Source organism: Gobius niger, assembly GCF_951799975.1.
Source record: "Gobius niger genome assembly, chromosome: 12".
NCBI classification, from domain to species: Eukaryota; Metazoa; Chordata; class Actinopteri; order Gobiiformes; family Gobiidae; genus Gobius; species Gobius niger.
In genome coordinates, this window is record NC_136863.1 from 30,624,886 (window position 1) to 30,651,839 (window position 26,954).

General features: G+C 41.9%; 1 protein-coding gene across 2 annotated transcripts in view; it reads left to right on the forward strand.

Annotated features, from left to right (window-relative positions):
• Positions 1-411: 411 nt before the first annotated feature.
• The window catches only part of mef2aa (myocyte enhancer factor 2aa), a 154,440-nt gene continuing 127,897 nt past the window's right edge, over positions 412-26,954 (forward strand). For both annotated transcript variants that reach the window (XM_079567398.1, XM_079567397.1), the window contains exon 1: positions 412-576. The gene's annotated coding sequence lies outside the window, so the exon portion shown is untranslated. The remainder of the gene's footprint in view (positions 577-26,954) is intronic.

The window sequence follows — 26,954 nt, forward strand, 5'->3', positions numbered from 1 at the left end:
AAAAATTGATGAAAAATAGACAAAAATGTGACGAAAAAGACAAAATGTGATGAAAAAGAGACAGAAATGCAACAAAAGAACAACAAAAAGTGACAAATAAGTGATGGAAAAAATGTGATGTAAATTGATATTTTTCCTTGCGTTGTTGCCATGTTCTTTTCCACCAGCTTTGTAGGTCTTAGCTTTCAAATAAGGGGTTGGCTGTAAACTCTCCAGTCGAGAAGCTTTTAGATTTGAATAAAGCCAAACTGGAGAGAAAATGCGCACGGGTAAGGCGGGGGTTAAGAGACACATAAAACATCACAGATACAACAACAAAACACACTGTCGTGAATCCGCGGTCGCGCACCCGCCGCGGCTCCAGCCTGCGGGTGCAAACAGCGCGAGGGAAGGCAAAAAGGGGGGGCGGAGTCTCTCACTGACAAGAGCGGAGTCTGGCTCCTCTCCTCTGAGTTTGTCCGGTTCCCCCTAAAATAGCAGTCGGCGCGTAAATGTGCACCCAAATATACTCTTATCCAGCAGGAGCCACCGATATAGCGCGTCTAAACCCAGCCCCCAACTGACTTCTGCGCAAAGGTGAGTGGCTGTAATGGATACGCTTAGGTTCTGGCGGGCGCGGGTTTCGCGAAGGAGACCGGGGAGTGCGTGAGTGAGAGCTGCCTGGAAGGAGGACGTGTACCCAGCCCGTTTGTTTCAGATACTCCGCTCCATCACGTTGGTCAGGCTTTGATTTTAGACCTGTAGTTTGGACGTGGTTTCGGACATTGTTTTGGGAGCGTGTGCGTGTGCGTGTGATCGGTTTAGTACGAGTTTGGACCTGACTGGAACTTGATGCGGACCTGGTTTGGTCCTGGTTCAGAGCAGATCTAATCTAGTCCCGTGTTCACTTGGTTCGGACGCGGATTAGTCCTGGTTTAGACCCACTTTTATTTTATTTTTTCCATCTTTGCCTATACCGAGCTGCAATAATTCAAGCCTGGTCTTGTTTTTTTTTAGATTTTATTTTTTTTCCTCCAGATTTCGACCTCATTTAGATCAGGTTCATCCCTGTTTGGATGTATGTTTTTCCTCTCTGTCTCCACAACCTAATTTAAACTTAACCCGATTTAGTCCCACGTTGCACTTCAGACCCGATCTGCACTCGGTTTAGTCACGACACAGACCTTGTTTTAGTTCATGTTTTCCTGGTTAAGACTTTTCTTTTTTTTTTCCTTCCCGCGTCTCTCTTTCTCTTTCACTCGCTTATTACTAGAACATGATCCAAGTTTAGTCCCGGTTTTGCGCATAAGAAAACACATTGACATTGGGACCAACTTCTGCCGTGCGTGTGTGGAAGCGCGTCAGGAAGATTCCCTGGATGACAATTTCGACAAAACGCTCCAAATGACGCGCGCAAAGACGTTTTATTCATTCTATGCTTAATTCACCCCCCCTCTTGTGCCAGGCTATTCCAGTAAACTTTTACGCCCTTGATCCCGGGATCCTAAACGCGCTGTTTTCACAAGGTGTCCCGTGCGTAATTGCCACTGCCCCCCCCCCCCCCCCCCCCCCCCCCCCCCCCCCACACACCCCTCCGCCCACCCCCGGAAAAAAAAAAAAAAGTGTCTCGTTATCTTGTACTGGGACCGCGCGGTAATCCTCCGCCGAAAGTGCAACGGGGCCAAGCGAGGCGCGCGGTGTACGCGGGCAAAACAGCAATCAGTGACGCCGCGGTGTACATGTAATAACATCGTCGAGCCGTGACAACAACACGCTCAGAGCTGCCAGGGGTCATTAGGAGCGAACGAGTATTTTCAAACTAATATCACAGATTTTGTCCTGTTTTGTTTTGGTTTAAGTGCAGTTAAAAACAAAACAAAAAAGGTGCGTAAAAGTGCGTAAAAGTCATTCCAGACCCGATTAAGCTGTGTTTTTGTTTATGTCTTCCCAAGAAGAAGTCCTGAATCCTCTCTTATCCTCTCTTAGTCTGGGTTTGATTGCTAGTTCGGTGTCTTTGTGTCTTTTGGTTTAGTCTCACTTCGTCCCGCTTTTTGCGAGGCCGGTAATTTGATTGTTGAACACAGTGACATCTTTGTTTTACAGGCTGCGCTCGTTGTGGTTTGGGTGATCCCTGCTTACATGACAGCAGCAGCAGTGGCAGCAGCGGTGTTTGCATGTCAACAACTCCCCCCCCCCCTTGTGCTTAAAGGGATGGCCTGTCCGATCACATGGGGGGGAGGAGGGGGGGCATGCGGTTCTCAACTCACCCACCTTTCAAATGACACATGAATCGACGTTTGTGCGTTTGTCGGCGTCGTTTTTTTCCTTAAGTTCTACGTTCTCGCCGTCAAATACTAGGACGCAGGGGCGGACTGGCCGTGTGTTCATTCTGGAAGAGCGCAGAGGGGCCACCGGCTCAAGGGCCAGTCTGGCCTCTCGATTTTCTCCTCTTATCCCCCGCCTTAACCAAGCTTTACCTCAATCTAAAAGCTTAAAAGGAAAGCATCAAAATAGCGACGAGGATGAAAAACGGAACAAAAATGTGCCGGAAAAGCAACAAAAAAACGTGACAAAAAAAGCAACGATAAAAAGCCATGAAAAAAGCAACAAATAATCCACAAAAACACAACAAAAATGTGACGAAAACACAACTACATAGCAACAAAACAACACAAAAAGTGAAGAAGAAAAAAACATGACAAAAACATAACAAAGCAACAAAAAAAAAGCAATGAAAAACCAACAAAATAGCCATAATAACTTAACAAAAACACAAGACAGTGACGCATGCACAAGAAATCCACCCCCAAAAAAACACAAAAAGTGACGAAAAATGTGATGAAAACACACCAAAAAAGTGATGAAAAAGCAACAAAAAACATGACAGAAATGTGACAAAAATGTGACAAAAAGTTTCAATCACATTTGTAGGTCTTAGCTTTCAAATCAGGCATTACACTGTTGCTCTTCGGTCAAGAAGTGTCGCATTCACGCTAATTTGGGCCAGGCTGGTCAGAGTCCAGGGCCGTTTTTCAGTCCCAGTCCGCCCCTGCTAGGATGGAATGACTTTGGGGGGAAACGACTGTAGCCTCGAGATTCGGTTTCTCAAAATGTCACTCTTTGTTTGACTCTGTCGAGCGAGTCGCAGTGATCCTCGCGATAGTTGGAGTTGCAACGGAGAAGCTTTTTGGAGACACACATTTCGATTTAATGAATGAAAGCACTGTTGATGGTGAGGGATCGCGAAGTGGGTCGAGGGCAGGGTTTCTCTCTGACCCGACTGCGGACGGATGACCTCCCGCAGAGTGTTTGTCTGAACCGGTGGAGCCGCAAATGTCTGCTATGAGTTTGTGCCGCAGACACAAACTTTAGCTCTATCCGTTATTGATGTTGTTGGTGATGTCACACCCCCGACCCGTAGAAGTGTGAGGACGACATCATCGGGTCAAAACAAAACAACTTTTCTAAACTTACTTCCACTTAATACTCCTCTTTCCAATAGAGCTCAACAGTCACACCCGCTTTCGGTCACGTGTCTGGATCTGACGTAAAATATCCATTTATATTTAGCATGCATTTTTTGAAAAAGTCAAATATTGAAATTAACGGCGCGGCGCCTGCTAACCAGGTACGTGCTAACTCATGGACATAAAACATGCAAAGTTAATTTAAAGATTATAAACTGGACAGTTATAAAAATCAGTTGGCCGTATCTTAAAGTATTGAGAGTTTTCTTTCTTGTAAAATATCCACGCAATGGTTGATAGTTAGCACATAGCTGATTAGCAGGTGCCGTGTTGTTAAACGCTTAAAGGGATATTTCAGGATATATGGCATAGGGCCTCAGTTCCTAGTTATCCAGAGTGTTGTTGATTTCTGGTGATATATATATATTTTTTTTTCATGCAGTTCTTATATTTGAAGAGTTTCGTGGCGCTAGGCTAGTGCAAGGCTAGCGCATTTCTATGGTATCAGCTAGCCTGCATTAAAAACAGGCTGACCCGCTCCACAGAGCACCTGAGGCAAATCACTTATAACACCAGACTAACCATATAAATGTCTGTGTCAATAGAATAATTTTTGGAATATAACTGACCTTGCATCACATGAATGATCGCATTTTGAGGGACTATTTTCTAGCAGATCACTCCGCCGCAGCGTAGCTTATACAAACACGAGGCTGATGCTGCTCAAATAAAAGGTCTTTTAAATGCAAAATGGTTGAAATGATTCGACACAGACATTTATATGGTTATTCTGGCGTTATAAGTGATTTGCCTCAGGTGCTCTGTGGAGCGGGTCAGACTGTTTTTAATGCAGGCTACTAGTTACCATAGCAATGCGCTAGCCTTGCACTAGCCTAGCGCCGCGTAACTTTTCAAATATAGATAAGAACTGCATGAATTACAAAAAAAATATCTCCAGAAATCAGCAACACTTGAGGCCCTATGTCAAAAAATCCTGAAGTATCCCTTTAATATTTAAAAACAATGCTAGAAATCAGTGCGTTATTTGCACGTGACCGGAAGTGGGTGGGTATAATGATTAATAGGATTGAATCCACCTGTCACTCACTCACATCCTGACAAACACTGACCAACAGGAGGAGTGGGCGGAGCCTGTGTCTGATCTGCATTAAACAGAACAGACTAACTTGTAGACTTTAAAAACAATATAATATTCTCATACTGTGTGCACTTAGTGAACATATATCTGTAATATGTATCTGTAATCAGCTTGCATGTCGGCCACAGCCTAAAACACTGCCCTCTTCAAGCGCTGGTGCTCAGACACGGCGAAGAGGATTTTCTTAGACTGTTTTCCTCTCTCTGTGATCGATATTTCAGTGTGTACCAACGAATCATATTCATGTGCCCCAGTTTATATCTGTAAAGAAGCATCCCTCAGTTGTGTTAATCCCTGTTAACTCCCATAAATTCCCACATATTCCCAGTAAGTCCCTGATATTCCCATAAATTCCTGATAATTCTGATTAATTCCAATAAATTCCTTTTAATTCCCTCGGAAAATTGCCATCGAAAATTCACAGCATATTACACCTATGTCCCACTACATTTATTAAGCACTATACCAGTTATTCAGTGGTCGGCCTGTCATGATGTATGTTTCTGCTGTGTGATATTAATCAATGTTAAATCACATAATTGAAGGTCTATACCAGATTATTTTCTATCAGGGTCTTCCTTTAGCAGGCGATATTGTAATTCCAGGCATTTGTGGGAAAAAAAACATAATAAAGCATTATAAAAGCAGGCTGGTTTTCTAGTCTTTCTGTGACCATGACCCTGAAAAGTGACCCTGCATGTCGTGAAATGTGCCCATAAACCGTCCCTGTGAAATACAAACTAACATTGTAATTCAGTAGCTCCCTCTTTCTTTCTTTGTAATAAAAAATCAGGTGCACAGCCTTTAATGTCAATAAACAATGATCGGGGGTAGATCAGGGGTTGGCAAAATCACTAGATCAGCAAAATAAAATGAGCATTTATAATCACTTTAAGTGCAAAGCATTTCAAATCTGATTTAGCAATGTCTTTTTGGATACTACATTTTGATATTTGGCTTGATTTCACTTAAATGTAATGTTTTCAATCCCGAATAGGTAACATAAATATTGAAATCATCTCCCGGATCTCTTCTCCGGGGTGTAAACCTTGCCGTCCTGTTGGAATCCATTTACATCGGTGCGTCTCCGCTTTATTCGATGTCAGATGTCAGCCTATAGCGTAATGCTCGATTCCGTTTTGGCCACCTGTGGTCCTGTTTATTTGCCCCGCGCAGTCGCCGACATGTTTTAGCACTTCCCTGCCAGCTCGCCGGTGCATTCGTGTCCTCTTTGGAGAAAACGCGAGGTGATGATCAGATGTTCTAGTCCTTCCAGGAGGAGAGAGTGTGTGGGCAGGGGAGCATTTGGCTGCATCGCGGAGCCAAAAAACCTCTCTCTTTCTCTAGTGTTGTGGAAAGTAACTGATCATTTTGCAGTTTCTCTCAGAACTGAATGTTTTGTGAATTTTTGCGAGACGCTGAGAGTATTTTTCGATTTTGTTCAGCTGTAAGATACTACTTATGATCTAAAAGAGCAGGTCAGATTATGAGGCCACACTATAGCCCGAAAGAAGAAAAGGAAAGCTACAACATTGCTGCACGTCAAGATGAGTCAGTGCGAGTATTTCATTTACTTTGACGCTCAAAGTACGGGACTTTTCTGACGACTTCCAACATAAGGAGATCTGATCAACAGTGGCTGTAAATGTTTTCTTATTACAATAGTGACTCAAACTAAAAAAATGCTGAGCCCAGCCATATTTAACCTCTTAACTCCCGCCTGAACCGAGAGGATCTTTTTCCTCACGTCATCAGATTTTTTTTCCATAATTTTTTTTGTTGGGTGTTCAACTCATTTTTGTCACATTTTTGTCATTATTAAAAATCATTTTTTGTCACATTTTTGTCATTTTTTCGTCAAATTTTTGTAATTTTTTTCTTCAAATTTTTATCAAATTTTTGTAATTTTTTATCACATTTTTGCATTTTTTTTGTCATATTTTTGTAATTTTATGGTTATTTTTTTGTCAAATTTTTGTCATATTTTTGTCATTTTATTGTCATTTTTTTATCACATTTTTGTAATTTTTTGGTCGTATTTTTGTCATTTTTTTGGTCATTTTTTGGTCAAATTTTTATCACATTTTTGTAATTTTTTTGTCACATTTTTGTCTTTTTTTGACATTTTTTTGGTCACATTTTTGTCATTTTTTCTTCAATTTTTTGTCAATTTCTTGTGACATTTTTGTGACATTTTTACCACGTTTTCATAAATTTTTCGTCACTTTTTTGTCAACGTTTTCTCATTGTTTTGTCACATTTCCATCATTGTTTTGTCTCAGTTTTATCGCTATTTTCACAGCTTTTTTCCAGAAGCTTTTGGACTGGGGTAAAGCCAAACTGGAGAAAATGTGCTCGGTTCAGGTGGGAGGTAAGGGGTTAAGGCGATATTCACAGTAAAACGCAGCAGTCGTGTCCTCTCTCGATCTGCTTTTATATGAAAACGATGAGGCGTCAACAAAACCACTGGAACTGGTACTGAATTTCCTTCGGGATTAATAAAGTATATCGTATCGTAACTGCAGTGCATGCCTTTGTCCAGTAAACGGCGCTGTGTTCATAACACGCGTGCACAGAGGAAGACAGTTGACGTTGCTTTATAAACTTAAAGCAAGTCATTACAAAATATTTACAGGCTGACTAAATATAAATGTGAGGAGCTTCGCAACATAATGAGATAAAGCAGTGCTAAGTAGCTTAATAAATACTTTCCGTAGTCCCTCTGGGGGTAAAACAAGTGTTAATAGGATGATTGGAGGGTCTTTCATCTCCTCCGGTGTCTCTGGCCAGAAAACCATGTTTGCAACTTGACTGCCACCGGGTCGAAGTCACCAATACACACTAATGGAACAATGAAGAAGAAGCTAACAGGCTAGCGGGCAAGCTAATTGCGGACGATCGCCACTTAAAGACACAGGCCCCCGTTTTTCCATCCTGTGATATGTTCCTGAGCTTAGACGAGTTGATGCGTACCTGTCTGGTCTTTGCGCGTGTCCATGGAAGAGCTTCACCCCCATTTGGAGCTATAGGAACATGTTGGGAGAGGCCAAATGCTAGCAACATCTTTGGTTGTTTTGCGTGACTGAGCGCACGCACAAAGACCAGACAGGTACGAATCAACTCATCTAGGCTCAGGCAAGAACACATCTCAGTATGTAAAAATGGTGGCCTGTTCCTTTAAACAGAATTTACAGCCAAAAAAATAATATATATTTCCATTGTGTAATTGGATGTACAATATCCCTCTCTCCCTTTGTCTTTTCTGTCAGCGTAGTATTTACTGTCACGGACAATTAATGAGTAAAAAAAACGCAACTTGCTACGACACCTGCAGTGGCGCTTATGGCCTCTAGGGTGCACGAGTTACTTAGCGCTGCTTCAAGCCAATCAACGTTCAGATACTGTGATCCTTCTGTGTTCGTCCTCGTATTTTCCTGAGTCAGAGCGGCTGAGAACGTCCTCCAGCTGAGACATGGAACTGCTGTACCTCCTCCAGAGTTCTCAGTGAAGCCTGGTGTCAGACGATACGATGTGCGCTCTTGTGTAAGAGATACGTGCGTGTAAAATCTAGCATTAGCGGCGTCAGTGAGGCTAGTGCTGCTAACTACGGTATTTTGTTTGTTGTAAAAACTGATTCAGCGACTGAATATTGGGAGGTTTAGAGCGTTCAAATGTCCAGATTCAAAAAAACAGCTTTGAGTAATCTTTGAATCTTCACCAGCGGCTATCATGCCTTTATTGAAACATCCGCACAGCGAAGGGGAGCAAGAGAAGGGGCCGGGAGGGGCTTATGGTAGTTCACTTGGACAATCAGGAAGTGGCTCTACTGGATATTATATTATATATATGAAGAAAGTGTTAGATGGGATCCCCTCTTTGCAAATGTTGTGCTTTAGTGTCCAAACTGATTCAAAACAACAACAAACTCAAAATGATTCGCCCAAAGCTTTCAAAGTCGTCATCTGTACTGGCTTGTTTTGAAGTGATGACCTGTCACCTTTCAGACCAAAAATGAGCCGTCCCTTTCTCCTTAAAAAAGCATAAATCTAATAACCGTTTACATGCTGTTACTTTCCTGCTTGTGCGAGAGCTGGCCGGAGCGCTCACACCCATTAGTCATTGAATTTGTTGCTAGCATCTTGTCTCCATGGCGTCTTGTTTGTGGTCGGTCAACAGTGCGGCCGTGTGGGGATTCGGCGCGCTGGTGTGAGAGCTGGAGGCTGCCTGCAGAATGTGGAGAGGCCCAGATAATGTGTGCGAGCGCAGTTAGCTGTGGACTGTGCACCATGCTAACGGATCGTCCACAAACACAAAGGATATACCTTTATATATGAAATCGCAATCGCTACTTTGGTCCATCTCAATAATCGGCGTGGGATTTTAATATCCAGTTCAGCTTTACCCAAATCTAAACATTTTTTGAGGCACATTTGTTTGTTTGAAGCATTTTTCTTGTGTTTTCATCTCTTTTTGGTAGAGATGCACCGATGCCACTTTTTCTAAAACCGCTACAAGTACTTTGATTGAAGTACTTGCGATACCGAATACTAGGGCTGAACGATATGGACAAAAATTCATATCTCGATGTTCATGCCAGATATCTCGATACGATGCGATCTAACAATGGCGAAAACTAAGCATTTTTCAGAAAATAAAATCATAATACAAAAGAGTGTCGTTTTACTGATTTAAATGTAATGTATCTTGCTTTATCGATTTTAATATTTTGAATGTTCATATCTCGATATGGATACAATAACGATATATCTTTCAGCCCTACCGAATACCGATACGAGTACAAGGCATTTCCTTCAACATACTTTTTGAAGTGAATAGACGGTTTATAGACTGACTTTTTCACAGCAGATTGGTTAGTAATTAGTTAATTTACATTTCCCTGAGTAAAGTAGGCGACACTTTTAAGTGAAGTTATATCAGAATTGATGCCATTTTATTTATTTATTATCATTTTTAATTTTTATTGCACTGTCCATCATAGACAGAGCAGCCCATGTCCAAAAGCTCCTCAATGCCTGTGCTTTATTCATTAATGTATTTTTATTTAACAATTAGTATTGAGATGTTACTTATTACTGCAGCTAAATGGTCTCTTTTCGCCTTTACTTCAGCTCCGTGTGGATTTTCTCGTGTGTTTATAACAACTTAGCATTTTGATTGTTTTGCCCAATATGGACATGCGTTATGTCTTTATTTTGGATTTTCTGAGGACGTTTTAGTCGCTGGTTAGTTTTTCAGATGAATGAGCCCCTGGGCATAAAACGGCGTAAGAATCTCCAGAACTGTTAGCCGCGAGTTAGCAACATTAGCAACATTAGCCTGTATGTTGTAAACACTGCAGACTCCACGCTGCTGCACTAAGAACATTTAGCTCTGGTTAAATCCAGCACAGACTCTGATTTAAGGAGTGTTGTCTGTAATAAAGTCAGCTCTATGAGGGATATTGGATTTACACTGAAGAATTGTTCAGTTTTGTTCGCTGCGTCCCGTAGGAGCGCCGGCCACACGTCAAGTATCGGTTTCTGGTATCGGGACCTGATGAATGAGTACGAGTATGAGTATGTGGTATCGGCCGATACCTGATACTGGTATCGGTGCATCCCTACTTTTTGGTCTTGTTTATGCAGTTTTTTCATCATGTTTTTGTTGCTTTCTTCATAACTTTTTTTCTCCTGCTTTTTAACGCTTTTTTTGTCGTGATTTCGTCTTGTTTTTCTCACTTTTTAATCGTATTATAGTTGCTTTTCTGGCACGTTTTTGTTGCTTTTTCATCACTTTTCAGTCTTGTTTTTGTAGCTTGTTTATTGTGTCTTTGTTGCTGTTTTGACGCTTTGTTCAAGAAGTTTTGAGATTTGGGTGATGCCGAACTGGAGGGAATGTGCTCGGTTCAGGTGGGGGTTAAGTGAATAAATTATGTGGATTTTTTCTTTCCTCTTGATCTTCATCACATTGACCGATGAGATGAGCTTTCCTGTGCCCTATGAGAAAAGACTGGAATCTGGACAGAGGTCTAGACTTCAGAGTGAACAGAGAACATCAAGACACCAGAGCGACACTATCATCTGCTGTTTGTCGCTTCCACCTAAATAACTGCAATTGAGATTTGTTTGCGAGTAATTATGCAGCCTGGATAGAGATTCTGGGGAAGCAAATCTAAATGTAGATCGATGCCAAATAAACAAAAACAAAACCAACCTTATAGTTTGGAGCTCGACGTGCACGTCCTGAAATGCGTGTCATTGTGATGTGTTCACAATGTGCACCGCGAAGGGAATCTCATTGTTTCATAAATGCATTTCAGAGCCTTAACAAACGCTGCAGCTGACTAATACTCCACAAAGTGTGTGGGCAGGCTGATCACAAGCGTTTTGTGGTGGGGAAAAGTGCAATACATAAAAACAATACAGGCATTTATATTGAACAAGATGAGCCAAACATGCTTTAAGCAATTTTGTGTTTTTGTATGGGCTGCATACTCAAGATATCAATCCAAAATAAGGTTCAAATGGATAAAAAAAAATAGGAAAATTACGACTAGAGCCAAACATTTACAAATTTTTAAACAAAAATGTTGGCACTTTTGAAAATAAACCCAAGTTAAATAGTAGTAGTAGCTTTTTACTTCAGTCATTAAACACATGCCAGATATTTTCAATGATCTTGCCCATTAAACAATCAAATAAATCATCGACTGGACTGGGTCTTGGTAAAGTTGAGGACGTTTCGCTTCTAGTCACAGAAGCTTCTTCTTAGCTCTTTAGGTCAGAAAATACATTTCGGACTTTTCTGACCCAAAGAGCTCAGAAGCAACTTCTGTGACTAGGGCTGTCAACCTGATTAGTCGACTAAAAGGGGGCGTGGCATGGCGCTGACAAAACAACAACTTTTCTTTACCAAACTCCTAGAATTACATTATATCCCAAAGTGAACTCAAAAGACATAAAACTTTGTGAGCTCGTGCTGTAACTACTATTTAAACAACCGGTGTAAACGATGCATTTATGTGTAAAAAGTCACATTAATCTCACCTTTAATCTCAGACTCCAGCTCCCTGGCTCACTCCTGCATCTGCTGCTGTTCGTGTGCTGTCCAAACATCCATATAACCCAAATACAGCGATAGATCCATCATCATCCCTGTTCTCAAATGTCCTCCAGACATTGTCTCTGACTTGTAGAGAAATGTAAACACGAGCCATGTGCTTTATTGTGAAATAGTCTGCTCATGTGTTTCTGTATTGTCTCAGGCCGCTTCATTTCTTCGACTTTTGCGCTGCGCGGTGTAGTGATGAATCTGTTCACGTCACGCGGAGCTCCTCGTCTTGTTTATCTCAGAAAAATCCAGAATGAAGACGAAGCGAAGAAAGACGCCGCGAGTCCATGAGCTGTGCCTGACGTTACACTTTGGTTTCGTTCTCGTGTGCTTTAGTAGAGCCACTGACTGAGGACAGGGACTCGCGCATCGGCTATTTCACTAGAACCAGGGTATTTGAGGCATAAACAACTGTAAAAGTCTGGCCTGTTGAAAGCAACATCTCGCCAAGACACAGAGCCCCTGATCTGAGCTGTGTGCGCATTTCTCTCCTCAAAGTTTTTTTCTTTTTTTAGCAAAAGCAAACGTCACTGAACGATGGTAACACATAAACACAAAACCAGTGTTTATTTTGAAAACATATTTTATTTTAGTTTTAGTCTTAGTCTTTTGACTAAAATGTAATTTAATTTTAGTCAAGATTTAGTAAAAAAAAACTTTTCAATTTTAGTCTAGTTTTAGTCGACTAAAATTAAGACTAATTTAGTCGACTTATATTTATAATATTCATTATAATCATATTTAATCTTGTTCCTCTGCTTCATGGAGCTTCTCCCACATGAACAAAGCTCAGAGCTGATCCTTTGGCAGAGAATTTACATGATCTGAGGCTCTTTCAGACGCTCAATAGAAGTTTGGATGATTTTAGTCTCTCCTTTTCATTTTTGTTTAGTCTTATTTTAGTCGACTAAAATATCTGGACATTTTAGTCATAGTTTTAGTCTCATGAGAAAGTTTTAATTTAGTTTTAGTCCTATTTTAGTCGTCAAAAATATCACTTTGACTAAAATTAAGACTAAATATTTTAGTTGACGAAATTAACACTGCACAAAACCTACACTTCAGGAATCAAAAATAGCTGTTCTGCCTCTTCCATTAACATGTCTGATGACCTTCATTCAAGTGTTCTGTACTTTTCCCATTTAATTTGTAGAGGTTTTTTCTCATTGCAGAGGTTTTGATGGTTTTGGAAATGGACCTCTTCTGTGACTTTGCGATATATTGTGTGATATGGAAGTTGCATCACGGACGATAGTTTGTTGTTACTGTATCATGGACCTCGATGTCAGTCTGTGTGATTCGCTGATCGCTATAGTGATCGTTCTGCAGTAAACCCACTGACATTGCCAGGTCATTCGGGGACTGGCGCGCTCCTGTTTGCCGCGTGTTAAATAGGTCATGTTAATAATATGTATAGTATTAAAGTCGCACTGCTTTGCCGGCTCGGCCCCCGGTGTCTGTGGTGAGCCGTGGTTTCCGTTTGGGACCGGCGTGTTGAATGCGCGCTCATTACCTCCTGCGCTAACGCCGCTGTCGTGATGCAGGAGGAGATGGACACGCGGCCGCGAAATGCCAGCGCTCTGCGACAATAAGACAACACGCTGACTCACGGAGAGGGGTTTTGTTTGGATACCGGATGCGAGCGGGCGGCGTGCAGTATTAAATCAAATGGCGGAACGACACGGTGACAATGTGGGGAGATGGTTTATGTGGTGATTCAGCCAACGAGCTGACTGAGGGGGCATCGGAGCTTCAACGGCGTGAAAATCAAAACCCAACGAAGGGGAAAGAAAATGGGGGATCATGGCTGCTGGCATCGTTGCACTACCACCCCCTAGTGGCAAACTGCGGTCCCAGAAAGAGCAGTATAACAAGAAATCTTTTGGGGACTTAACACGTGTCAGAAACATCTTAAAAGCCAAGTTCCAAAGAATATTATTGTTTCCAAAGCTGGAGTTTCCTCCTGTGACAACCCTGAGGAGGGTTATTTTATTTTTACCTGTCGATTTTTGGAAATTGCACATAGGAGCTTACAGAGTTTTAAGAGGAGCCTGATCTGCCAACATGGATTCTCTCCACTGCGTGATCAGTTCATGTGTTTGTACTCAGTTAAGCTGCCGTATTTCGTTATTTTGTTTTTGTAGGGTCAAACCACCTCTGATTTGATTGATCTGAATGTCAATCATTCCCATCAAAACTCACGGCAAAAACGCCGCGTCTCAGATTACACATCTTGGTAATGAATAGGACATGATAACCTCTGCCCTGGGGCTGGTGGTCATCAGGGAAGAAGAAATCCATTGGGAATAACTTGGTCATTGGTTTGGTGTTGGTTTATTTTGGGACAGCGCATGTTAATGATTCAGGTTGTCCTTTCTTTCTTTCTTGCTGAACCTAGACAAACTGACAAACTGTAGCACCCCCAGGTCATAAATCCAGCTGCTGACTTTTTGTTTGGTCAGGCAGTGTACATACACCGTTCACAGGACTGTTCAGACAACCAGCTCACCACCTGAGCCGCTGTCAGTCATGCAACTCCACATAAACACACTCAGCGTAAGTCAAAGCAGAAACCTGCTTCATTTACCCTTTACAATGTTGTCATGATATTAATGCATTGGTTTTATGTAGTGCTTTTCTAGACACTCATACATTGCATTGTTCATTCACTCCATACTTGGTAGTGGTAAGCTACTATTGTAGCCACAGCTGCCCTGGGTTAGACTGATGGAAGCGAAGTGAATGAAGCTATTCAACTCTTGAGTTATGATAAGAAGGAAATTGTGACATCGGAAAGTTGATCAAGAAATTATAAACCTTTTATTCACATTTTAGTATCAGCCTAATGGACAATTAATACTCCATTAATAGACTTCAAGTTTGGGTTGTTGGACTTTTCTTTTTATATGGTAAGGAATGATAGCCTTGATGCCTTGAATGAACTGAAATGCTATGGCAACAGTCCGAATCTCACTCAGCCGTCTGGAGCTTTGCTGACAGCCAATCAAATCTAAAGTTAAAGGGATTATACAGAGTTTAAAAATGTTTAAATTATGTTTGTACATTGATTGAAACAGCCGCTACACATTTGTATTGAATTCTCCAACATTTAAAATGAACAGTTGCCCTTGTTTCCTGAAGTTTTTGTGGCAAAAACGACGACTGTTCACATTAGTCTTTGCTCTAAGGGCTCTAATGTAAAACTCCCTTGTTTTCAAAATACGCCGCATGCCGTGATATCATATTTTCTCAGTATGCTTGTCAGTCACACCCGTTGGAACTGGAGAAATCAGAAATCCCCCTGATCCCAAACTCCACACCTTTGTAAAGAACAGGGAAAGCATGTGTTGTGTCCGGCCAGGCTACTCGAGGCCCACGGATCTTTTCACTCTTCGTGCGCGCTCTAAGCCCCGCGTTTGGCGCACTCAGCAGACAGGGCGCTTAGGTCTGCTGCTCTGTCCCGGACCCTGATGTAATAGCTGTAGTGGTTCACCTCTGCACCTGCTCCTGTCGGGACGTCCCACAGGAGGACACCTGAGAGTAAATCTGCTGCTAATCTGCTTTGTCCACTATGATCCAGTCTGCTCAGGTTACTGGGCTAGTGGGTGAGTGAGGGAGGCCCAGGGTTAATTCAGCTTTTGGGCAAGAGACGAGTGCACTATCGACCAGCCGCTTCTTAAACCATCAGTCCATTAGTTTCTGCTGCTCTAGTCCGGCCATTTCACACTGTTTATTGAACATATTTGTCTAAAGCAACTGTTTGGAGCTTTTGCTGTGGATGTAACTTAATTACATTGTCAAAAGTTTTGACCACTCCTTTCTGACCAATATTGCAATTACGTACATGACCACTTTTCATTTTGTTTATATAAAAATCTGTCAACAATGCAAATGGTAAACAGTTAAGGGGCATTGAGTTGGACATATAATCATCAACCTGCTTTCGGGCACCTTATCATGTTTTCTTGCACAGACATTTTGAGGGGCAGGTGCTCAACCATGAAAAAATAGGGCACCACCCCCCATTGTAAAAAAAAAAAGCAGGATTTTTTTTTCCTACAGTGTAACTACAATCACTGACATTGATATTTAATATAACATGCACAACACAGTGTTCCATGATGTGGACCTTGTGGACCTTAATAAACAAGTTAGTCCCACCTCGTCCTATCAAATCTATGATAAGGCTCTGCATTTATGATTAGCATAAATACTAATAAATAATGCAAAGGCATTACACCTAAAACATACATCTGGTTTGTCCATGTAGTTTTTTGTCAATATCAAGATGAGCTTAAATAATAATAATCCTCTGGGCTGCTCATGCTCCTGTGCTCATCCACAGAGGCACCTCTCCTCCTCACCCTCCTGTCTCCTCAGCTCACGCTGCTCGGGCCCTGGTCTACACCCCGGGCCCTGGTCTACACCCCGCCCTGACTTAGTCTGAGTAATGTACCTCATTTTAAGATCATTTTATAGCGTGACAAACAGAACCTCTAAAGTTCCTGACTTGTTACCGCTGACATTGTCCGTACAGTCTCCACACGTGTTTCCATTCCCCTTAAAAATACAGTCTTGTTGCGCTAGTTCGTACATAAAACAAATGGAAATGGCCTCTTGCTAAACAGAAGGTACAAGACTTTATTAGCTCACAACATGCTGACAAATCGATGAGGCCATGTTTAACAGAGTGTGGAACAGCTCACGATGGGTCCTGGTTATGGACTTTATGCAACGAAAGTGCTCCAGCAGTAGAAGAAGAAACAACCATGGTACAAGAATTTTGCCAGAGATCAGAGATTTAGTCGTTTGGTGAATCGCGACCAATGAGACTGTTGATCTTTCAGGCACAGCTCCGCAGAGACAGTGTCTCAGAGTCACACCCGTAAATCTGTTGACTCATTTCGCACATTGTTCGGGCTGGGTGTTTGCGGAGAGCCGGAGAACCACAGCCTGACACGGTGAACGTCTGAGTGGGTGAAGGCATCAGTGGCACTGTGGGCCAGCGCGGTTTAGCAGCGCACCACCGGTCTATCACAGCTGTGTTTGTGGACAGGCCCATTACTATGGAGCCGCATGGGGCGATACAAGAGGGACACATGGGGCGATACAAGAGGGACACATGGGGCGATACAAGAGGGACACATGGGGCGATACAAGAGGGACATCCTTTTGGAAAAAGGTCACACGGTTTAGTATTTGTTTGGCGCGCCTTTAGCTTTGATTACAGCACATATTTGCTTCTTCAAAGTCAGAAGATCCAAAGTTGCATTCATTTTCCACTGAGATTTTGTATCGATGATGGGACAGTGTGATAGGGCTGTCACGATAATTACTACATCGTCTTACCCTTCTGTAAATCACAAATAAACAATACATTTTTATCTCAAAATGTATCATCATTTGTACATTTATTTGCACTTGATGTCGGATTCTTCCTTAAAGGTACACTGATCAGCTCAACACAGAAAATCAATATAAAACTTAAAGGGCCTAGATTATAACATTAGAAAAATGGAGAAAAAAAGTTGCAATGCGGGTCAGAAAAATCACAGGTATTTTTCCTCACAATTTTCAAAACTTTAGATAAACCAGGAAAATCCTACTGTCCAAACCTCTTTTTCAGCAGAGGAACCTATTGTACATATTTTTCAAAGGTAGGCCTGTCATGAAAACAATATTTTAAGTTTGATATATTGAGGCAAGAATATATTGCGATAAAAGATATTATTGAAGATCTATTCATAAGGCTGAACGATATTGAAGTAACTTGCGATATGCGTTACGGCCGTGCGATATCGCGATAACGATATTATTGCGATATTTCAACGAACCATTTCAACACGATGAGTTCCATTCTAATTAAACACAAGTAACTGTATTTGTTGTGTAAAAATAAGACTAACATTTAACGAATTTTGGACCTCTTAACCCCCACCATAACCGAGCACATTTTCTTCTGATCAGCTTTACCCAAATCTAAAAGCGAAAGAGTCAAAATAGCGGCAAAAACGAGAAAAAAGAAAAAAACGAGTTACAAAAATGTTGTGATTCAGTAAAAAGGCTTTTAGATTTAGGTAAAGCCGAACTGAGTTTGCAAAAAATGGTCGATCTCAGTCAGATGAAGGCTTTAGTGACGTTGCGATATATATTGTAGCTTCTCGCGATACAGATATTACATCACCCCATATATCGCGATACGATATTTTTTGCGACATATTGTGCAGCGCTACTGTTCTATGCCACTAAAAGTCTTGTTTCAAAACCCTATCGTTGAACCCTATTGTTAATGTTTTAGCGCTAGGTTAAAACCAAGTTCCCCCGAAGGCGTCACATGAAAGAGCGATTATTTTTACAATTAATCGATTAATCGCTTGGCTGTGAATGGTGTAGGAAAACTTTATTTTTCATTTTTTTTATCACATTTATCACATTATAAGTGGCGCTTAACTGGTGTTGATGGAGTAAACAAAGGGAAGTGTTTTTCTGAATGCTCTATTAATGAAATTTGCAATGTACAAAACACTACAGACCCTAAATATAAAATCAAAGCAGGTTTTCATCAAAAATACTACATTTTTTATGTCATTTTTGCTCCATTTTAATCTGTGTGAACCAGAAAACGATTAATCGGTTACTAAAATAGTTGTCGACTATTTCAATAATCGATTAGTCGTCGTTTAATCGATTAGTCGTTTCAGCCCTAAAAGAATTGTGCACATGATCGAAGTGAAATGACTGGAAATGAATGAATGAATGAATGCGGCTTTGGAATGAAATCCAAACAAGTTAAGAGAAGCACTTCTTGGTCGCCGAGCTGCGCTTACGCTGAATTACAATCAGACGAATCAAAAGAATACATTATAATCTCATTTGGCAGATCAAAAAGCCCTCCCCGGCCGCTGCCTCGGAACGCGCTGTTTTACTGTAGACGCGGGAAAACGGCGTATTCCACCGGAGACCGCGTGCGGAGCCGGGGCCCCAGACGCGCAGACATGGCGTGCGCGGGGAAAGTTTCCTCTTCAAAGTCGAGTCCGCGCACACACGAGGAGGAATCTATATTTGCAGCAGATCAAATACAGGCTCCACGCGACTATAGGCGCAGGGATGCTGGCCTAGTTAATAAACGCCATGTCGAGGCGGTCGTTACAATGCACGAACATGGGAGCAAACAAGTCCATTTTCAGTAGAGTCTTTGTTTTTTGCTGTTTGATTCACGCTCACTGTTCTGATCTGGAGCTGGTTTAGGTTCAGCGACACTACACGCCCAAAGAAGGAGAAGCTGATTCATCCCATCAATGGATTTCTTCTTCTGGATCGGACATCACAGAGTCCAGATTTAGGCCTGTCGCGAAAACAGAATCTGAAGTTTGATACATCGAGGCAGGAAAATATCGCGATAAACGACAATATCGAAGACCTTATAATGCAACAGAAACGAATGCAATGAAACAACTTACTTCAGGAGCCCAAAAATGTATTGTCTGTGTTGAATTTATTGAACGACGAGACGGTGTAGTAATTGTCCAGGTCCAGATCTTGCACTCCAAAAAATGTATATCTAGATGAGTTTAAATGTCTCAACTTGAGTATCATATAATTTGAATTTAAATTGTTTTGATATACTGTATTAAGAGTTAGTCGGGCATTTGACCCAGATTTTCTCACTTGTTCTGAGATGTTTCTGACTCGTTTCAAAACACTTCATTTTACCAAGCGTTTGCTCGTGTGCAGAGCGAGTAGCACATGCTAAAGTGGATCAACTGCAGACTCATTTATGCATTTTTTACTCACACAGCGTTGTCTTATTTGCATATCAGATTTTGTGGCCTGATACCGTAATACAGGCAACGTCAGATGGTAAATTAAGTGCAACATGCCCACAATGTAGATACAGACGGCATCTCTGGAATCAGCCATATATGGTCATGTTTGAAAACAGTGAAGGGGCAAAACAATTTCGAGAAAACTCCTACTTTAACAAATGCTGAAATATGAATATAGTTTCTACTAAATAAAGATACAAAGACATGGGGAGGAGCAAAGTGGTTCAACAGCCCATCAATACATAAATAACGGAGAATGCTAACTTGATGCTACATGTTAGCATCGAGTTAATGCTAACGGTTAGCTAGCGCTAGCTACAACTGCCGTTTTTTCACTTCTATTGAACAATCTGCCGTGAGAAAATATCCATATGGGCCCGATTTGCACTTAACTTTATTTATGTGTGATAAATAAGTTCATATTCCACCAGAAAATGGCAAAAAACTGTGGAAAATGTGGAAAGTGTTTCTCTAAAGATTCTTTTTTCCCCCCCTCGGCGAAGCCACGCCCCCTTCTATGACGAGATGCCGTCTGTATCTATGGCAGATCGAATTTTTCAGATTGCACCCGCTATTCAGCACCTGCCTTGATAAATGACCGCCTTTGTCTTCATGTCAGATGGGCTCTTCTGCCAATGGGGTAAAAAAATTGGACTTATTTTTTTGGATTCTCATTGAAGACATTTGGAGAAGGCTTTGCACTGTGGTCACACTCTCCCATCGTCAATGCAAGAGCAAAGCAAACTGGATCTTTTAACATCGCAGAAGCTTTTTGAAACAACGCCACGGCTCCAATTACCCTTTTTTTTTGTGGCAATTTATTTTTGGATCGGGAAGTGCATTATTTTACATACAGGACGGGTCAAAAGTTTGGATACGCTTTTTTCATGTAATGTTTGTTCCTTTTATTTCAAGACTATTTCAAGACTAAACATAAAACGTGTTTAGATAGTACAAAGTTTGTAATTTTTGGAGCTCATCAAGTTTTTTTGTTTTCTTTTTTATGGCATGCTCTATGGAAACATCACAATATTGCCTCTGTTTTGTGTTTGGTTTGAAGAATTACATCACTAGTAAAGTAAATAAAGTAAATAATCTCTGTATTTCTTTATTTTTTATGTATTTCATGTTGCAATAAATAATGAAACACAGGAAATCTAAAATAAAAAAATATGTTTGGACAAAAATATTGGGGTGGTTGTGACCTCCCTACGTCCCCCGTCTTTTACGCCCATGAATCTCGACCATATCGCACGAATAAGCCTTGCATTGCTCGGCTGATACACTTCCTGCAGCAGTAGTCTGTCACTTCAGTCTTCGTAACTGTACCGGGGCCCCCGCAGCTGCACTGGCCCCTGTGTGGCCCCCGGAACAGCAGGAAAGGTCCCTCTGCTTGTTTTCTTGTCTGTCTGAGCACCTGCAGGATGCGATTCCTCTCATTATTTGACCACGTGGCAGGAAATGGCTCATCTGCCCCTGTCCCTCAAGTGTCTTTTGCTCTAACAATGTCCATCGATTGCAGAGTTGAATTTGTTTTAGCCTCGTGCCCCCGTCTTTACCCCTGTCTTATATGGACCCATTAGCGGATTAGGTGGAATTATTACTCGTGTCGTTTGAGTCGCTTTTGCCTCTCGAAATTGGCAAAACTGAACAGTGAATATATCCAAGTTTAATTTTTGATATTTTTCAGAAAGCTTGTTCTATTTGAAATGAGATATTCCAGATGTTTAGCATTTGTGGCATTAGAAAAATGTTGTATTTAGGTTAAAGGAATAGGCCACCGTTTTTACATACTGAGATATGTTCTTACCTTAGCTTTGACGAGTTCTTTAGGACCTGTCTGATCTTCACCCGTGCCTTCAGTCACGTAAACACAGCGCAGACGGCGTTAGCATTTAGCCTCTCCCTCTCTCCTCTATAGCTCCAAAACAGGTCAAGATAGAAGCTACCAAGCTCTTCCACGTTTTCCCTATTTAAATATGGTTACGTGAAGTGTTCCACTACAAAGTATAATTACACAAAATTAAACAATGTGGATTTTCTAAGCGGATAAAAGGGGGAACTATATTGAAAGGCGTAATAATTCCAGGAGTAATTTGGCATCCGCACAGTAAAGTGAACATTACTGCGCGGATTTCGAACTACTCCTGGTAATATTACACCTTACAATATAGTTCCCCCTTTTATCCGCTTAGAAAATCCACATTGTTTAATTTTGTGTAATTATACTTTGTAGTGGAACACTTCACGTAACCATATTTAAATAGGGAAAACATGGAAGAGCTTGGTAGCTTCTATCTTGACCAGTTTTGGAGCGAGGGAGAGGGAGAGGCTAAATGCTAACGCCGTCTGTGCTGTGTTTACGTGACTGAAGGCACGGGGGAAGATCAGACAGGTCCTAAAGAACTCGTCAAAGCTAAGGTAAGAACATATCTCAGTATGTAAAAACGGTGGCCTATTCCTTTAAGGTACTTTATTGTCCCCATAGGGAAATATATTCTCTGCATTTGACCCAGCCTGCGATGCCTCTGGGACAACCTGTAAGAAGCAGTGGGCGACCGCACTGCAGCACCCGCCCGTGGACCCATCTCCAGACCTATTCTGCATGTTTTTGGTTGATGGGGGAAACCTAAGCTCCCAGAAGAAACCCATCCAGACGTGGGGAGAGAAACATACAAACTCCACACGTTAAATTTGATTTGCTGCCAACTGTAGAAACCCTGTGGAAATCTTCTTCTCCTTCTTATGCCGAGAAAACAAATGAAAATATGAGATGTCTCTCTTTTAATTCATGCCCCTCAGCCTCAGCAGATCACCATTTGGGACTTTACACCATTATGACAGCTAATCTTGTTTACACATGACTCCTACTGCTTGATCACAAGTTCTTAGAATTACAAATGTATGGAAGCTGAATCTATACATAGAACGCGTGGCTATATTTGACCTTATCTTTCATCTTTTTCTTTTCACACACACTGATCGTTTCCCAAGGCCTTTTCTATTAATACTCAAGGAAACCCATTGAGCCGTGTCAAGCACTGAGGAGCAGATCATGACCCTGATAAATGTTCATGCTTAACCATACCCTCTGCGTTATCAAACAGAGATAAATACTGTATATAATGTGCTTTCTGAGAGTCCCCTGTTGATGCTTTCAAAGGGAATTCACCTTGTGTGCAGAATAGAGACAACACTTTTTCGCTAAACCGTAACTGGGCAAGAGGTCAAAGCGTCCGAAACTACAGAACTTACTGTACATCTGTGATAGTTTCTTTTCTACTAAACACTTCTAGACTAACTGTTTAGAGGAGACATCAAGCGAAATCGACTTTTTTGCAGTAAACCTGTTCACTTTGGTTGCTCTTCTACCGTTGGGGTGCTTCTGGATTAAATCGCGCAATAGGCAAAACGCGAAACTGTCCTTGGCAATTTTAAAGTCCATAATCCAACACTGAATTCTGAACAGTTCTACGCTAGAAGTTTGTTGCTGGGACGCCGTGAAGTTTGCCAAACCATTTTGTGAAGAATCGGGGGTCCACACTACTCGACTATACTTGCCGTGATTACAGAATGACTGGGGACTGGGAGAGTACCACCAGTCTTTTACTTCGGTATGTCTCTGTCCTCTTTCATGTCTCTAGAGACACAAAACGAACCCCAGATCGGCAAAGATAAAGCCACTGTTTGGATTGGTCAACAGGGTCAAGTTCAGTGCAGCAGGTACGAGTCTTCCTGAACTTGTTTAAAGCTCTCGCTAATGGAAATTTAAAGTAGGCGACGTGAAGAAGTGGTGCCTATTTCCAGTGGATTTAGCAAGAAAAGGAGACGGAGGGAAGGATTGTCCGAACCACAGGTGAAACGTGGCTGGAAAAAGTTGTTCTTGTAAACCTTTTCTGTTTGTTCTGCGTGGGGCTCGCTGTGGCCATTGCTTTGTTTTTTGTGCCGCTGTCAGGATAGAGAAATGAAAAGGGATTGAGCCATGGGGTATGTGTATTCCGCTCTGTCATTGGCCGCTGTTTTGCGTGTGTTCACTTTTGGTTCTTCATCCTCGTTTTCGTCTTCTTGGTAACAGTCAGACTGGAGAAAATGTGCTTGGTTCAGGTGGGGGTTAAGAGGACATGTTTGATTTCCTGTAACTGGGGTCTAGTCGCGTCTTTCTGCCGCTCACATTACACGAGTCCAATCGTTGAGTCTCCACATGACGAGACACGATTCTCTGCAACTTGTCATGACTCGGGAAGACTGAAAACTTTAGCAAGATCGGGCAGAAATAACATGAAGCGCTTGCTTGGCTGAAGTCATTCCCACTGCTGCCTGCGGGGGGAGCTTCGGGGAGACTCCTCACCTGCGTTGGCCTCCGTGCTTTGTAGACAATGTTGTGTCTAAGTCTTTCTGATGTGTCTTGCAAAATATAAGATTGCTGGGGTAATCAACCCCTCCTGGAACCGTGTTGTGGATTTTCTTACTTAATAAAGCTTAAGAGAAGTTTGTCTAGTCAACATGTGAATTTATTACGCATGCGGAGATTGTGCGCTCAGACGGATCTGTGCGCAAATCTGCGGAGCAAGGTTTCGTAGCTGGTTATATACACACATACATGAAAGGCGGTACAACAGAACAAAGACATGGTGATACATTTGGAGATGTAAATGCAAACGGCCAAGAGGCGCTTTGCCTGGGAGGAGACCATTGTCATGTGAAGTGGGCCATGTGCGCCTAGTGTCTTTCTAGGTGCGAAACGGCCCTGCCCAGGATCTTGACCAGACCCAGGATCTGGATCTTTTGTGGGGAAGGTGTTGGGTCGTCCTTGCCTATTGTCTGTCTGGGATACGGGAAGGAGAACCGGTCTAACCACACAGCAGGGAGCCAGGCCGAATGGCGCCGGTTTGGTTACTAGCTTAACTCTAACTAAACTTACCACCACAACCGCCACCTTAATGTTGTGGAGGGGTTTGAGCACCTGAATGATCTTGGGAGGTATGTTGTCTTGGGCTTCGTGCCCCTGGTAGGGTTTCTCAGGGCAAACAGGCCCCAGGTGATGGGTCAGACAAAGAGCGGTTTGAACCATGAGGCCATCCTTCTGGGGACCCACCACCTGCAGGAGGAGCCATAAAGGGCTGGTGCAATGTGATTTGGGCAGCTCCAAAAGCTGCACCCACGACCCGGCAACAGAAAAGTGGAAGAAAATAGATGGATGCATGGATGGATGGATGGGGTAATCAACAATACACACAGTAGTTTTTAGTGTCTTTTGTAGCAGAAGTAGAGCTTGACCCACTTTTTCACTGCGATGCGGCCAAATTGTGAAATATCAACGTCTTTAATTGCATTATTATGATTCACATTAGCGTCACATCCAGGCTTGAAGCTGACCGTGAACGTGCTGAGATCCGAGGACACACTGAGAGGTGTTACATGTCTCATTAAATTTCGAGCGCCACGATGGTGGTTTGTGTCCAACGCAATTGTTAGTACATCAAATAGAACGCCCGGGGATGGAAAATGACCGAACTTGGCACGTTTGGTCTGTGCATTTGCAATGATGGAATAATGGAAAAGAACAGTGTGTTGCAAGTAGGATTTCTGCTTGAAGCCACACTGTCACGTTAAGAATGAAATCCAGGATTACATTTCAATGCGGATGTTTTAGTTGGTAAAAAAATGAACTCTTTGAGCGGCTTCGTCTCTCGTCAGACCGGGAGCAGGACATCGCCGTCTCGTCTCCATGGAGATGTTGCTGCTTTGCCTCGAATGCAGGTTGCCAAACATCTGTGTCTGCTGTTCAAGTGTTCACTTCTTTGTAAGGATGCTACAAGTTGATGCACCTTATCGTGGGCTGTAGCTTTAGTTTGTCTCAGTATAAATACATCAACAAAGCTCAGGGAAGGTCATGTATCGCAGTGGTTCCCTAAGAACTATAAAATAATCACACATCGAATTATGATGTGCAGATTCAGAGCTCTGTGGTGAGTGATCTGAAAGTCTCGAATGACACCAGTTCCCTTTTTCCAGGAACCGACATAAAATTGGCGATGACAAGTTCACAAGTTTCAAGCTGTTGTTTGTGTGGCGTCGTTTCTATGGCTTGGTTTGGCTTTACAGTAAGTGTCGGCAAACGTGATAGACAAATAAAGGCTATATTTATATCTATTATCGCAGGAGTTTTCCCGAGGAGTAACAAGGTAGCTTAACTATCTAACACTGGCAAATATTAAACACATTAGCAGTTCTTCCAAATGAAGCACGTTTGGTATCGCTTGCATTATGTTTTGAGTTTTTTTTTTGATGCACCTACAGTTCCAGCATTCATTTATTTCTTCAATGTGGACCATTATCATTATTTTTTACCAGCCTCTCATCTCTGCCTGTCCCTGCTCTCTTTGGTGTGACTGTGAATGCAAGGTGTTGAAATGGCCCGCTGTTCCGCTGTTCTGTCGTTCACTGCCCCCCCCCCCCTCTCTCCACACACCCCCCTCAGCCGGGTCCGCTTCCATCTGTGTGCTGTGGGCTGCAGATCTAGGTGACAACGTAGCAACCAGCACTTGGCTTCCATGTGAAAAAAGGGAAGATTTGTTTTGTTTTTTTCAAATGCATGTAAAAGGTTTGAATGGTTTGGAGAAGAAAAAAAAAATGATAGTGATAATATTTGTGATTTGTTTGCATACAAGTGCAATATTTACTGAGATGGTCTCGGAAGATACGGCCAATCCTTAACGTCTCAGCTTAGAACCAGAAACATTTCTGCTTAACGTAGCTTTCCACCACCGAGTATGGAGTGAATGTACAATTGTCTCATGTAAAGCGCTTTGTGACCATGTCTGTGAAAGGCGCTATATAAATAAAGTTCTTCTTCTTCTTCTTCTTCTTCTTCTTCTTCTTCTTCTTCTTCTTCTTCTTCTTCTTCTTCTTCTTCTTCTTCTTCTTCTTCTTCTTCTGAGGGCAGAGGTCAGGACGTCCAAGTTCTTATTAAACTAAGGTTGAATAAAAAACAACAACCAAACAAACAATGATACCCCTATACTTATTGACAAAAACAGGTATTACTTTGAGCTCGGATCAACATTTTCCATGTTTTCCTTTTGCTGTAATACCAAGTATTGATTATCAAAGTACAGGGTATTTGCAGTTGGCCTCTGTTGGCCAATATCTGAGAGGCATTATACCTTGAAATCTTTATTTTTCCAGGAACAGAAACACTGCAATTAACGATAAATTTACATTTTGTCAAGACTTATGTGTACATCAGGGGGCATTTGCTTTAGAACTTTTGCACTCATGACACTTTTCCTAAACTTTTTAGGTAAATGTATTACTTAATCTCAACACTCACCATTGTATCGGCCCCTAAGTATCATGATGTGTATTGCATTTTGACAAAAGCGTATTGTCCCGGCCCTACATTTGGTGGAA